The 15,046-nt window shown below is 37.5% G+C and overlaps 1 protein-coding gene across 1 annotated transcript in view; it reads left to right on the forward strand.

The window, feature by feature from the left end:
* KCMF1 (potassium channel modulatory factor 1) overlaps positions 1-15,046 on the forward strand; it is a 130,400-nt gene that overhangs the window by 57,319 nt on the left and 58,035 nt on the right. The window lies entirely within an intron of this gene.

The following is a 15,046-nucleotide window of genomic DNA, read 5'->3' on the forward strand; positions in this document are numbered from 1 at the left end:
GAATATAACCATAGGATTCAAAAAGACACTTTCTGTTTAATACCAGGTATGGATTATTTTGAGTCTGGCATTTTCCTCGTCATATTGGCATCCTGTAATTTCTTGTATTGGTACCCAGTTTAGTCAAATAAAAACATTACTGCTAATCTCTTTAATTGAAGGTGTTTTAGTTATGTGAAGAGTACAGAAAGTGATAGAAAATTCCCCTGAAAGGGAAGGGAGTCTGGGAGTAATAACAGATGAGTAGGAGACATGTCCTGTCTAAGAAGAAACCTATTTTTGTTTCAAGATTTCTTTCTCTTGTAAAAGAAAAAATAGTTATCTAGTACTTGTTATCTGTTATTTAAGAATAATTAAATTAAATTAAATTAAAAGTTCCTGAGTAACAGTCCTCTAGAATTCAGTGCTGATTAGAAGCAAAAATTCCTTGCAGAGTTCTACCTTGATTATATGTTTTTTCTCCTCAGAAATTCCTGGTCTCAACAATGTAGTCGAACACTCACAGATTCTTAGAATTGAAAAGGTGGCCTTTATTAACCATTTATTTTAATCCAACCGCTCCCCCAGTCAGCAACCTTTTTGGCCATGAGAGCCATAAAGGCCTGTGGAAGGAGGAGGATGGAGGCCCGAAGGTGCTGGAATATGGGGCATGGGCTGAAGGGCCCCCTGAGGCACATCCTGGGACTGGCTGTCAGGAGGTGGAGCCAGATATGGCTTGCCTACCCCTGCCCCAGACGAATCCTTACTTCAACAAAACCGAAAATCATTCAGCAAGTATATATTAACCACCTGCTGTGTGGGGGGGATATAAGTACAAAGAATGAAACAACTCTTTTTGAAGTGAGCTTTACATTAAATATAAAAATAATTGCAACAGAAATATAAAGTTAATTACATTCAAATATATACCAGAAAGTTAAATACAGAGCATTGTGGGGGATGGGGGAAGCCCTAGCATTTAAGGAGAATTAAGAATATTTTCAAACAGCAGTGCTTGAGATGTCTAATGGGGGTACAACAGGGTCAGGATCCACTTCTTCTGGAGGCAGCCCATTCTCCTTTGAAATAGCTTTAATTTTAGAAGTTTTTTCTTATATCAATACTAAGTTTACACCTTGAAAATTCTAACTGTTATAGTTCTAGGAGCCAAGCAAAGGAACCACTATGTAGTCTACTTACCTGGTTCTTTCAACCTGCCTTTTTACAGCATCATCTTTAAAAATACACACACACACACACACACACACACACACACACACACTAACAACCTTACCTTTTGTTTTAGAATTGTTACTAATTATCAATCCCAGAGGAGAAGAGCAGTAAGGGCTAGGCAATTGGGATTAAGTGACTTGTCCAGGGTAACAAACTTAGAAAGTATCTGAGGACAGATTTGAACTCAAGACCTCCCATCTCCAGGCCTGGCTTTCTATCCACTGAGCCACCCAGCTGCCCCTTACAGTGTCATCTTGAAGGTTTCCACCAACCTTAGTGCCTTTTTCTGAACTCTTCATGGCTTATGAATGTCCTGAAAACAAGAAGGTTAGACTTTCCGGGACAGCATAGATTTAGGACATTTAAATTCATATGTCAGCCAGATTTGCTGCTTGTGGATTTGGGGATTTTTTTTGGGAAGGAGAGAGGAATTTCCTCTTATCCATTATGGTGATCATTAATAATGGTTCATATAACATTTTAAGGTTTACAGACCCTTTTTTCTCTTAACAACTTAGTAAAGTAGTTATTACTAATATTACTAATACTACCTTCACTTTACAGATGAAGAAATGAGGCTTCAGAATTTCAGTGATTTATCACAGCTTGGAAATGTCAGATTTGCATTGTAAATTCAATTTGACTTGAGACTTAGTTAGCCCTCTTTCCTCCGTCAGGCTTTTTTTTGTACTAGTGCTTTGGAGTCAAAAGAAGCAGAATCCATGTTCCAGCTGTGCTTTTACTTGAATATAAGGAAGATACTGTGTTATTAGTAGTGTGAAAGTGGTTTTATGTTGTCTCATCCAAAGTGCCTTAGTTCAGTGATGGTGAAACTTTTAGAAACCTTAGAGACTGAGTGCCCAAACTGTAACCCTCAAGCTGCATGTGAATTGTCCTTACCCCAGACAGGGGAAGGAGGAAGCACCTCCATTGAGCTGCAGGGCAGATGGGCAGGTGAGGTTAGGATTGTCCTCAGGCATGGTGGAGAGGAGGAGGGGAGTAGCTCCCTCCAGCACGCTTTGGCCTGCATGCTATAGGTTTACCAACCCAGCCTTAGTCCATTGCCATTGTGATCAAAGATGGATGAGGTTAAGGAGTCTAGTTAAGGATTGTGTTCTGTAGTTACCATTAGTTCTTTTGTTTAGGGAACCATACTGATGAGGCTGAATTTGCACAGCATCAGTTTGGTGGTCATTGACTTAACTAGCTAATCCTACAACTGCATATTATTGAAGGAATCTGAGTGAGAAAGCTTGGGGGTGGTCAATGCTATCCATTTGTCCTGCCAACAAAAAAACATCCTCTAAAGGTGATCCAAAAACATCTTTCTTTTTGAGAAATACACATGTAGAATACCATAATTATCTTATACCATGTTTGCTTTAAGAACTAAACAAAATGGAATTTCTGACTCCTGTTTATCTTGTGCTACCCTAAGCACTTTCTGATTTTTCTTTTTAGAGTTACATAAAACCAACCCAAGCCAAAAGCTCAAGCTTAGCCTTCCTTGCTTTGTCTAACTTCCTTGTTCCTGTAGAGCAGGATCGGCAACGTATGGCTCTCGAGCCATATCTGGCTCTTTTGAGGGCCAGATCTGGCTCTTTCTGCAGGAGCCATAAAGTCCATTTTTTTTCAGGCGCTGTTACAGGAACGCACTGTGAGCACTGCACGGCTCTCACGAAATGACATTTTAAAAAATGAGGCGTTTATGGCTCTCATGGCCAAAAAGGTTGCCGACCCCTGCTGGAGAGGGTGTCTCATTGTCTTACTCCCAGAAGGCTCACAAACTAGGAGTCATCCTGGACTCCTCATTATCTCTAACAACTCCACTCTTCCCCTATTCCACCCCCCCCCACCCCCAATTTCCAAGCTTATGCCAAGATCTGTTCATTTCATGTCAGCAACATCTCAGTAATAACGTGTTTCCTTCTCTCCTTTGATGCTGCCCCTACTCTAGTGCCGGTCCTCCTCACCTTGTGCCTAAACTATTGCAATAGCCTGCTAGTGGCTCTCTCTAGTTCAGGTTGCTTCCCACTCTAGTCCATCCTCTATTCAGCCATTTAGTGATTTTCCTAATCCTCAAATCTGATTATTTTCACTCCTACCTTATGAATTTCAGTGGTTTCTTATTGCTTATAAGACTTAATGCCAAAATCTTTGTTTGACATTCAAAGCCTGACTGCCCCTCTCTTTCCAGCCTTAATACACCTTACTCCCTGACACACACTCTGCAATCTGGTGATGCTGGTCTCCTGACTATTCCTCAAACAAGAAACTCCCATCTCTCAGCTCAAGGCATTTTCTTTGGTTGTTCCTCATGCTTACAAGCACTGTCCCTCCTCATTTCAGCCTCTTGGCTTCTGTAACTTCTTTCAAGTCCCAACTAAAATCCCATCTTTTACAGAAAGCCTTTCTACCCTCTTAATTTGAGTGGCCTCTGTTAATTATTTCCTATTTACTTGTATGTAACTTGTTTGTATATTTTTGTTTGTTCTTGTCTCTTCTCTTAGACAATAAGCTCTTTAAGGTTAGACATCTGTCTTTTGATCCTTTTTGGATCCCCAGTCCTTGGCACAGTGCCTGCCTGGTACATAGTAGATGCTTAATAAATTTTATTGACTAACAAGCTTAGAAGTCAAAAAGAAGAAAAAATTCATCCTAAATATAAATACTTCGGTTTAATCACTTTCAAATCATCTTGAAGAGTTGAAGGAAATAAAGATTGAGGTAGATTATAATGAACTTTGTCATTTTTTAGTAAATGGTGGTAAGAATCTCCAAAATTCATTAGTCTTTTTGATAGTGGCAGCATATTAAGACCCAGGTAATTGCATAATTTCCCACATTCTTTTTTTTTTTTAAACCCTTAACTTCTGTGTATTGGCTTATAGGTGGAAGAGTGGTAAGGGTGGGCAACGGGGGTCAAGTGACTTGCCCAGGGTCACACAGCTGGGAAGTGTCTAAGGCCGGATTTGAACCTAGGACCGCCTGTCTCTAAGCCTGACTCTCAATCCACTGAGTTACCTAGGTGCCCCCACCCCCCATTCTTTTTTAAAAGTAAAAACAGTGGTTAGAGGATGGGCTGTGACTTTTTGAAAGTAAATGGAGAGGGTACCACAACTCTCTTTGGCAGAGCTCCATTTTGGGGCTGCCTCAGGATATGAGCTCATCATATCTATCCACTTAATAACTGAACTAATCTGCTATCTACTATGTGTAAGGCATTATGCTAAAGGCTTGGTATATCACAAAGAACTGAATTCAAAGGTTTTCTACTGTCAAGAAGATATTATCATTAGTATGCCTCAGTATTGCCAAGTTTGTCACTCTGCTTTAAAAGGGAATTAAAATGCTAGTATATTCACATTGGAAGAGACCTTAGAGGTAATCTAATCCAAACCCTTTATTTTATAGATGAGCCGAGGCCTGAAAGGTTAATTGACTTGCCCTACTTGATAGAGCTATCATGGCAGAATCAGAACTAGAGGCTATGTTTCCTAACTCCCAATCCAATATTCTTGCATTATGCCATTCCATTAAGAATGAAGACTACGTGCAGTTTGGGGACCCAAACGTCCTTTTAAATTTTTTTCTTCACTATCTTTGAAAAATAATCTATTTAAAGAAGCCAGATCCTCTACTTAAATCTTATTTCCATCCTTCTATCCACTAAAGAACTTGAAAATCTGTCCCTTTTTCCCAGAACCCTCCTTGTGACAGTACTAGTCTCAGGCAAGGGACCACCTGCTTCTTCCTACCCACTTAGCAGTGTAAGGATTGGTTTGGGAGTGTTCCTTCTTCTATGTATCTAATAGGATTTTTTGGGCATTGCTGAGAATAACCACGAAAGTGGCAGTACCAAGAGTTCTATAATTCTCTAGAGAATTCAGTAGAAGCTAAAGGGTGGAACTCCTGTGACTGGTGAAGTACTGGTGTGTAAAAATTGCAGAGAACTCTTTGCCCAATTCCACACCTTGTTACCTCATTACTCACCTATTCAAGCCTATCTTGGGACCTTGTTCCTTGCCAGTTCCTTTGAACTTCTACTTCAGATATGGCTTCAGTATGCTTGGGCTTTTGAATTTCATGGTTTATATTCTTAGTTACCAACTGTGGCTTGTTTACATCATAATTCTGCTCCCTCTCTGTCCCCAAGTTCCCCTAATCCCCAAACTTCTAGGCATCAGGCAGGACCATGGAGGACTCCTTTATCCAGGTCTGTGCACATTGTAAACTCTTGGGAAGCCAAGGCTCTTCACTTTCATCTACTGTAATTTCTTCTCAGCAGAGCCTAGATTATGTGTAATTCATCAGTTTAGTTTGGAGGAATAATATTGATCTAGCAGACATGGAATTTCATTGAATCATTTTTTCCTTAAGAGCATACTAATAATGTGAGCATTCATTTCTAAGTTTAAAAAAACAAACAAACGATATTTTCTGTCTTAGTAACAATCCTAAGACAGAAGGGCAAGGGCTAGACAAACAGGGTTAAACAGTTTGCCCAGGGTCACACAACTAGGAGGTTTCTAAGGCCAGATTTGAACCCAGGTCTTCCCAACTCCAGGCCTGGGTCTCTATCTACTGTACCACCTAGCTGCCCCTCTTAAAGCTTACTCTTTAAATAACTTCATTGAATGTTTAAGATATTAGAATAGGAATTGACATCCTTTCTAAAGTAGTGTACTTAATTTTTATTGTTTCTCTCATAAGTAAGAGAAGATTGAGGGTTGAAAGGTCATGCATGAGTCAGAAGATAAATTATAATAGCGCCTGCCCTCAGGTGGAAGTAGCTTTTGCAGGAGTTATTCTAGGATGCCCTTAGACGTCTGTGGCTTGATTCTAGCATTACACGTACTAGGTACCTCAGAGTAAGATTGGTCCATCCCATTGGAAGCAACTATGAGAATGCAGAAGGGAATGGCAGGAGATTTCAGTAATTTTCTTATAAAATGTACATGACTTTGGGACAAGTCATACCCTGAGCACTTATTAGCAGGGAGGAAGGAAGGAGACCTGAAAACATTTATTTAGCATCAGCCTCCTATGTCCCAGGCTCACAGGATTATTGTGTTTAAAAACAATTTGCTGACCTAAGACATTCTATACACATTACAGATCTTAGATATCAGACTTTTACCATCATAGATAATTGATGCAGAGATTTTTTGCCTTCTCTCCTATGTCAACTAGTGAGTTTCTGCCCATCCTCTAAAATCCCACTCAAATGTTGTTTCTTCCCAGAAGCCTTCCCATATCTGCTTTTCTGGAAACAGATTTATACTTTCTCAGACCATTTTTGCACTTTGTTTTGCACCTCTTTGTGGGGACATATAACATTTTTTATTCTAGTTATATACTACATTGGATGGTGGAGGGTAGTGGTCACAGTGAGTAGTCTCAGCTTTGTACCTTGGCGTCATAGCACAGTGCTATACACAAAGTAGAAGCTTAATTGGTGTTTATTGAATCAAAAATTTGTAAAGGACAGCATTTTAAGAAGGCTTATTTATTTTCATTGCCACAAGAAGGGAAAATGGCAATGTTGACCATAAAAAAATTTTACAGGCTTGAAGTTTTTCTTTCAATTTATTGTTTTTAATGAACTAAATTAATCTTTAGTCTTTTTAGTGCTTCAACAGAAATATAATTCTAAAACTATATAGTTCTCTTGGTCTAGATCCGTGATTTCATTAGTGTGTTCTCAGCCTATTCACATGACAACCCACCATTATATGGGATATTAGCAAACAGATACATTATACTCAATAATGGTTTAAGATGGAGCTTTGTTAAAAAAGTTTTTCCTCTTAAACAAAAAAATTTTAATTTTATATTTTTCATTTTTAAGGGAGAATTATATATAAGGAGAAACAGCTTAAACAAGTGTGTCACTTCAAAATTCTTCATATTAACTTTGAAAATCACCCATTTTCTCTTTCGGCTAAGCTAGTTAAAGAGTGCAAATATTATTTGCTTCCATTTTATAAAGGAGGAATTTATGTTGGAGAAATAAAATGACTTCCCCTGTTAGCACAAGGAGAGTTAGTAGCAGGTCTGAGATTCCAGCAGTCAGTTCTTGTGTCTCTGAGGCTTATACTCATTCTTTTACAGGAGACACTATTCCAAATGTCCTTTGCAACCTCTTTGCCTGTTCCAAGCCCTCTCCCCATACATGTCAAAATTAAAGCAAATGAAAAGGGAGAAGTTTATGTCTTTTTTCCCCCATAGTAAAAAAGAATCATTGATAGGACCCATGACCTTGGTTTCAGATTTCTATGCATATAATTCATACCTGAGGCCATACAAGATGAACTATACAAAAAATTGAATTTGGCTTTCTAGGTATCACTTAGACTAAAGTTTTAACTGACAGTTGAGATCCATGACTGGAATATGATGCTGGAAGGATATACCTTATTCAAAAGAAACAGGATAGGTTAAAGGGGACTGGAGAGCATTATATATTAAGTTGTGCTCAGGGGAGGAAATCCAGAAATTAAAAGGGAGATGGGTTGGAAAGGTGGGGAGGGAAGATTAATGCAGACTGAAGCAGAAGTGCTGTTGGCATCCACATATACTATAGAACAGTGATGGTGAGCCTTTTAGAGAGGCCCTGCCCCCACTTTACTCCCCCAGACCATGTGCTATGCTCTGCCCCCCACCAAGTGCTGGGTGTGCCCTACCCTCCAACCACCCCCCTTTCAGCACATAGGGGAGAGGAAGTGTTCCCATTGGGCTGCTGGGCAGAGGGGCAGGTGAAGTGAGGAATGTCCTCAGTGAGTATAGAGAAGGGGGGGCGGGGAGTGGTCCAAGTGTTCTGCTCCCCTCCCGTTCTGTTGCCTGTGAGCTACTGACCTTACACATACACACACACACACACACACACACTCACTCTCTCACACACACACACACACACACACACACACACACACTCCCTCCCTCCCTCCCTCCCTCCCATTGAACTATTAGGCAGAGGGATGGGGGATGTGAAAAAAATGTCATCAGGCATGGTGGAGAGGGGGAGAGGAGCAGCTTCTCCCAAGGCCCTCTGCCTTTCTATTAACAAACTCTGGGATGGGGACTGGGGAGGGAGGGTAGTCAAGTGCCCACAGAGAGCACTCTACATGCCCTTTGGCACCCATGCCATAGGTTCGCCGTCACTGCTATAGACCACCTGGACAGGAAGAGAAAATGGATAACTTCAGTGAGTAAATAGATCAAGAATAAGTAGCTTGGCACAGACCTATGGTAGAGTACTGGTTCCTCTCTGTTTAAAATATTTGTTCATAATTTCTTGATTTGTGTTTGTGATATTTTCATCCTTCAAAAGGTGGCAAAACCAACAAAAGGGAATTTTATTCTGGATCAGATTCTTGCCAGCAAAGAGGAACTGATTTCTGTGATGGAAACAATGGGAACCTTAGGGGGGAAATGTCTGAAATAATAATAGATTTTGGAAAAGCAGATTTTAAAAGTTATTTCAACAAGTGCTGCCATGAATGTACATGTGAGTCCTTTTTTCTTTTGCCCTTTTGGGGTATTATATCCCCACTGGTCATTTTGTGGGGTCAAAGGAGCATGCAAATTTATTTTGGGGGTATATAGTAGTTCCATATAGCTTTCTAGAATGGCTAGGACAATTCTTATCACCACTACTTTATCTAACTTGTTCTGCTGATCAATTTTTCTGTTTTGTTTTTTTTTAATTGGGTCCAAATTACAGTTTTGTAATTTAAAGCCCCCAGTTATTTCCTTTAAGTTTCTTGATTTTTATTTCCTAGGTGATTTTGTTTTATGGTTGGTAGGCCTATAAAATAAACCTTATAAATAGGCTTTCAGGTAAATTAGATTGGTATGGCACTGAATAAGGACAATACACTAATTGTGGTAGTATTGTCATTTTCATATTTTAACATTACTAACCATGAACAACTAATCTCATTCCAGGTATTTTGGTCTATTTGTATTTTTATACAGTGCTTTGTAGTTATATTCATATGGTTCCTGGGTGTTTCTTAGTAGCTGAACAACTCTGGTTCTACATATATCTTCTGTAATTTCAAATGCAATTTCTCTTTACATTCCTGCTGAGCTTTGTTGGTAATAAATAGAATGGCTGATGATCTATATGGATTTATTATACATTCTGCTATTTTCCTAAAGCTGTCAATTATTTTAATTATTTTTAGTTTAATTTCTAGTGTTATATAAGTAGGTGGTCATATTTGCAAAAAGCAGTCATTTCATTTTTTCCTTACTTCTGCTAATTCCCTCAATTTCTTTTCCTTATTGCTATAACTAACATCTCTAGAATTTTTCAAATAGTAGGAGAGGGGAGGATGCCATAGTGGATGGAGAGCTGACTTCATAAACAGGAAGATCTGAATTCAGGTCCTGCTTCTGACATATCTTGGCCAAGTCACTTACTCTCTCAACTCTCTAAGGCCATACTTATAAAGAAGGTGCTTTTCTGCTTTGTTAGAGTAAGAGCCACTTCAAGAGCTCCCTAGCCTAGTGAAATCACATATCTAGGCCTTGTCCCTTCAAGGGACCTTGATCTGAATAGGAAGGCCTATAGTACTTTTCCATTATATAGAATGCTGGTTCTTGATTTTAGATAAAAAAAATTTTAACATAGTAAGCAAGGTGATAGGTTTTTAAAAACAAATTAGTTTTATTTTGTCAAATCTTTTCCATATCTGTTGATATAATGGGATTTTTTTTGTTATTAATATGGTCTATTACATTTATAGTTTTCCTGATACTGAACTAAACCTACATTTAATGTAAAGTCCAACTAGGGTATAATGTGTAATTTTTAACATGCTGCTATAGCCTCTTTGCTAGCATTTTGTTTAATATTTTGTATATTAATTATAAGTCATTAAGGATATTGGACTACAGTTTCCTTTCTCTCCTTTGACTCTTGCTAGTTTAGTTATCAAACCCCTATTTGTATCTGAGAAGCAATTTGAATAGGATCTCTTTTCCTACTTTTACAAGCAGTAGATACAATGTTAAAATTAACTGGTCTTTGAAAGTTAGTAGAAGTCACTTAAAAAAACAAACTTTACTCTCTGTCTTAGTATCATTTCTTTTTTTTTTTAATGTTTGAAAATGTTATATTGCAAACAATATATAATATGTACAATTGTATAAAGTATAAATTTTTCTCCTGGTTCTGACCATTTCACCTTGCATCACTTCATATAGCTGTTTCTGGATTTTTCTAAAACCAAACCTTTCATCATTTTTACTGTACAGTAGCATTTCATCACATTCATATACCATAACTTTTTCAGCCATTTTGCAATTCATGGGAACCATTTCAGTTTCTGATTCTTTGCCACTATGAAAAAAGCTGCCACAAGTACTTTTTGAACATCTAGTTCCTTTTCCTCTTTCTTTGATCTCCTTCATCATACCCCTAAGAGCATTATCAATGAGTCAAAGGGTATGTAAGTTGGGAGGCTTATTGCCAAAATGCTTTCCAGGATGGCAAGATATGGTTACGTTTCCACCACTGGTGAACTAACATACCTGTTTTCCTACAGCCTGTCCTAGATTTGCCATTTTATTATTTTTTTAACTTTGTTGATGTACGGTGTTTTATAGGGTGGGTATTAGAGAGTAGTTTTAAATTCATGTCATTATTAATTATTTAAATAATATTTCTCCTTTCTAATATATTTTTGTTATTTTAAATAATATTTTCCCCCATTCCAAGTAAAACAATTTTTAAATTATTATTTTTTTAATAAAAAGCATAAGTGAGAAGGTAGGCTATGGCAAACATAGGAGTCAGACTGTGAAGTCACAGGGATGGGAGGGAGAATATTATGTATGGAGGACAACATGGAGGACAATTTGGATAGAACATAGAGTGTGTTAAGAGAAGCAATCTGAAATAAATCTAGAGAGATATTTGGAAAAAAAATAAAATAAAATACTATTTTTTTAAATTTTGAGCTCCAAATATTCTCCCCTCTTCCCACTCTTTCTCTATCAATCCCTTCCACACTTCCCCTTGTCCCTGAGATGATAATCAATCTGATATGGATTTTACACATACAATCATGTAGAACATTTTTCCATATTAGTCATTTTGTGAAACCTCTCAAAACAACCAAAAAAGAGAGAAGTAGGAAGAAAGTGAAATATATTATGTTTCAATCTGCATTCAAACTCTGTCATTTCTTTCTTGAAGGACAGATGGCATTTTTTGTCATGAGTCCCTGAGATTGTCTTGGATTTCCACATTGCTGATAATAACTAGGACATTCACAGTTGTTCATCAAATAATATTGCTGTTATTGTGTATAGTGTTCTGCTGGTTCTGCTCACTTCACTTTGTATCAGTTCGTGTTGGTCTTTCCTGGTTTTTCTGAAATCATCTTGCTCTTCATTTCTTACACTATAATAGTATTCCATTACAATCTTATATAGCAACTTGTTCAGCCACTCCCCACAGTTCACCTACCCCTCAAGGGGTTGACAGATAACCACTAAATTTCCAGTTCTTGGCTACCATGAAAAGAGTCACAATATATATTTTTGTACAAATAGGTTCCCCCCTCCCCCCCCTTTTTTTTTTATCTCTTTGGGACACAGACCTACTAATGCTATCAGTGGATCAAAGGGTATGCACAGTTTTAGAGTCCTTTTAGCATAGTTCCAGATTGCATTCCAGAATGTTTGGGTCAGATCTCAACTCTGCCAATAGTGTATTAATGTCCCAGTTTTCTAGCATCCCTTCCAACCCTTTTCCTTTTCTGTCATATTAGCCAATCTAATAGGGGTAAGGTGGTGGTTCAGAGTTGTTTTAATTTGCTTTTTCTCCAGTCAAGAGCAACTTGTACATTTTTTCATATGACTATAATTGGCTTTTGATTTCTTCATCTGAAAACTTCCTGTTCATATCCTTTGACCATTGTATCAACTGGAGAATGACTTTTATTTTTATTAATTTGACTTAGTTGACTTAGTTCTCTATGTATTTGGGAAATGAAACCTTTAAATTTTCTCCAACTTTCTGTTTTCTTTCTTGGTTACATGTGTTTTGTTTGTATAAAACCTTTTTAATTTAATATAATCAAAGCTATTTTCATTTTATAATGTTCTCTGTCTCCTATTTGGTACTAAATTCTTCCCTTATCCACAGATCTGACAGGTTAACTAATCATGCTTACCTAATTTGCTTATGCTATCATCTTTTATGTTTAGATCATGTGTCCATAATACCTTATCTTGGTGTATATGGTATGAGATGTTGGTCTATTCCAGTTTTTGCCAAACCAATTTTTCTAACAGTTTTCTTAGTATCAGTTCTAAGAAAGAGAAGTGCCAAGGGCACCTGGGATTAAAAGTAACTTACCCAGGGTCACACAGTCAGATTTGAACCCAGGACATCTCTCTTCCAGATCTGGCTCTTTATCCACTGTGCTACCTACTTCCCCCATTAGAAGTCACTCATAATCCGGTCGGGGGGTTGCCCTCTGAAAGTTTCTTCATTATCATTTGCATACTCTTTCTGAGACAGAGTTATTTAAACTCCTTTGTTTCTTGTTATTTTAATCTATTTTATATTTTTATAAATATTCATCTATTTTCTCCAAGCTCTGTTTGGTTCATGGATAATTGGCTAAATAGTATCTAGTAATGTCGCTTATTTCCTCTCTTCATTTGTAGTGCATTTTTCTTTCTCATTTTTGATATTGGCAATATGATCTTTCCTTTTAAATCAGATTACCTTATACTTTTTCTACTTAATTGGTCTTTTCTAAAAAATCCTAGTTTCATATATTTAATTTTTGTTTTGGTTTTGGTGGTTTTTTTAGAATTTCTATTTTGAGGGTTTGGAATTAGATGCTTTTCTAGTATTTTTTTAATTGCATGAAGAATTAATTGATCTGTTTTCTCTTTTGATGAAAAATTTTAGAATTTTTTTTTATTCCCACATGGACTATTTTAGCTTCACCCCCCAAATTCTAGTATAGTGACTGATGACATTAAAAAAAATAAAATTACTTATTTCTTTCATTTGTTCTTTGATATGCCAATTCTTTAGCGTTAAATTATTGCTTTTCATGTCTTAGCACAATTGTGTAGCTGAGGGAAAATCTTAGAGAAGAAATAAGTTGATTGAACTGTCTTCCAAAATTTGAATTATTATCTCTAATAAACATATTCTATAATTACTCCTGAATTCTCCCAGGCATCTTTGCCCCATATTTTGCCTCACATTGACACCACCCTACTAGTAGCTTTCAGCTCCTTCTTCTTGTCTCCAGTCTCTGCCCTCTCTAATCCATCATTCATTCACACAGCTTCCAAAACAATCCTCCTAATTTACCATTTAGATCACATCATTTCTTTTCTTAAAAAAAACCTTTCAGTGATCCTGCTAGCCAATTGAATACCAAGATGGGGTTTTTCAACCTACCTTTCTCATATGACTTCCCTTCACAATCTCTACATTTCAGTCATTATGATCTAACCTCATCTCTTACTCTCTCTCTTATTCACTGTCTTTGCTCACATCACTACCTGTTCCTGAAAGGGGCTCCGTCCAACCTATCTTCATTTTTCGATGTCTCTCCCTTCCTTCAGGGACCATTTCAAATGTATTCTTATATACTCTTCTGACCAACTTTCCTCACAAACAAAAGTGATCACTTCCTTATAGTTCTCATGCCACTTTGGATATCACTCTACAATTGTCCTGGTTTCCTCAGATCGTAACTGTGTGCTTGCTACTGCTCCCCGTTAGAATATAAGCTTTCTAAGAGGAGGTTCTCTAGTGTCTTTTTGCTGTACAAATAGTTTTATAATGGAAAACAAAACTCTCTTCTTCCTACCACCAGTCTTCAGAAGCAAAAAAGCCTGAAATAAGCACTCTTTTGTAGGGATGAGATATAAAATTTTCCAAGTGAATAGCAAGGAAACTAAATCAAATTTCATAACTTTTTTTTTTTTAATGATCTGGTATTAGGCAACCAGGTGGTAAAGTAGCTAGAGTACCAGGGTTGAAGTTAGACTCATCTTCCCAAGTTCAAATATGGACTCGGACACTAGACTCTGGGTAGGTCATTTAACTCAGTTTGCCTTAGTTTCCTCATGTGTAAAGTGAGCTGGAGAAGGAAATGGCAAACCACTCCAGTATGCCAAGAACTCAGTCGTGAAGAGTTGGCCGTGACTGAAATGACTGAATAACAAGGCTGATAGTATGAAAGTGCTATTGCTTTCCTTGATGTAAACATCACTGCTTCTATGAATTTTCCGTATGACAGCACCAACATTTTTAGCAGCCACCTTAAGGCCCTGAGAGACTTGTCTTCTTAAGAATTCAGCAGGACAGTTCTAAAGAAGATCTGTGTAAGAGTTAATAAAGAGACTGCTAAGAGATAGATTGCATAAGGAAAGGACTTATTTGTAAAATATATATAGCAGTTCTTTCTTGTGGTGGCAAAGAATGTAAATTGAGGGTGGGGAATGGCTGAACAAGTTGTATTAAATGATTGTGATAGAATTTTGAGCAGCATGGTTTCTGGAAATTTGGGGGAGACTTAAATAAGTGTACAACAAAGTAAAGTGAGCAGAACCAGGAGATCATTTTACACAGTAACAGTAATATTGTAAGGATGATCAACTGTGAAAGATTTCGCTATTCTAATCAAGACGTGATCCAAGACAATTCCAAAGAACTCATAATGAAAATGTTTTCCACCCCCCCAGAGAGAGAAAGCCAATGGATTTTGAATGCAGATTGAAGCATACTTTTTAAAACTTGATTGTTTTATTTTGTGTTTTGTTTAGCAGTGGGACTAAT

Source organism: Gracilinanus agilis, chromosome 2, assembly GCF_016433145.1.
Source record: "Gracilinanus agilis isolate LMUSP501 chromosome 2, AgileGrace, whole genome shotgun sequence".
Taxonomy (NCBI): domain Eukaryota; kingdom Metazoa; phylum Chordata; class Mammalia; order Didelphimorphia; family Didelphidae; genus Gracilinanus; species Gracilinanus agilis.